The sequence below is a fragment of the Sinocyclocheilus anshuiensis genome, unplaced genomic scaffold (assembly GCF_001515605.1).
Source record: "Sinocyclocheilus anshuiensis isolate Anshui unplaced genomic scaffold, SAMN03320099.WGS_v1.1 scaffold6, whole genome shotgun sequence".
NCBI classification, from domain to species: domain Eukaryota; kingdom Metazoa; phylum Chordata; class Actinopteri; order Cypriniformes; family Cyprinidae; genus Sinocyclocheilus; species Sinocyclocheilus anshuiensis.
The window spans coordinates 692,148-692,685 of record NW_015547668.1 but is presented as its reverse complement, the minus strand read 5'-3'; the positions used below and the strand labels follow the sequence as shown (position 1 = coordinate 692,685).

At 28.3% G+C, this 538-nt stretch overlaps 1 long non-coding RNA gene across 1 annotated transcript in view; it reads right to left on the bottom strand.

Moving 5' to 3' along the window:
* LOC107702671 (uncharacterized) overlaps window positions 1-538 on the bottom strand; it is a 5,405-nt gene that overhangs the window by 4,099 nt on the left and 768 nt on the right. The window lies entirely within an intron of this gene.

Below are 538 nucleotides of genomic sequence, written 5' to 3'. Positions count from 1 at the left end.
TGTGGAAAATAATGTGTTTTTTTAACCTTAAACCGCATAAACACATTTCATTACACCAAATACACAAAATAATGTTATTTTTAGCAACGTCATATGACCCCTTTAAAGGAAGTTTGAGGCTGACTTGTGAGTTTGGTTTACAATATACACCTCTGTACAACATTCACAATAATAACCAGAAGAGAGCTTCCATTTAATTAGACTGACTAAATAGCTAGATCCCGTGCAGAAGGTCACATTGTTTGGTTAGTTCTGCAAGGGAGCAGTGGGCTATATCTAAACTGTTTTTTTTTTTTTTGTATTATTTGATTGATTAATTGATTGATTCTGTTTTTTTTTAGGTTTTAAAAAAATAATCTTGTTTGTTCCTTTCGGAGAGAGAAAAAAGTGAATTCTAAATGAACTACTTCACAAATTATTCTAAATCAAAACAATACATTTTGAGTTCTGTCCTCCAATTCTTATATATATGTATATATATATATATATATATATATATATATATAAATATAAAGAGGTCCAACAGAAAGCAATTTAA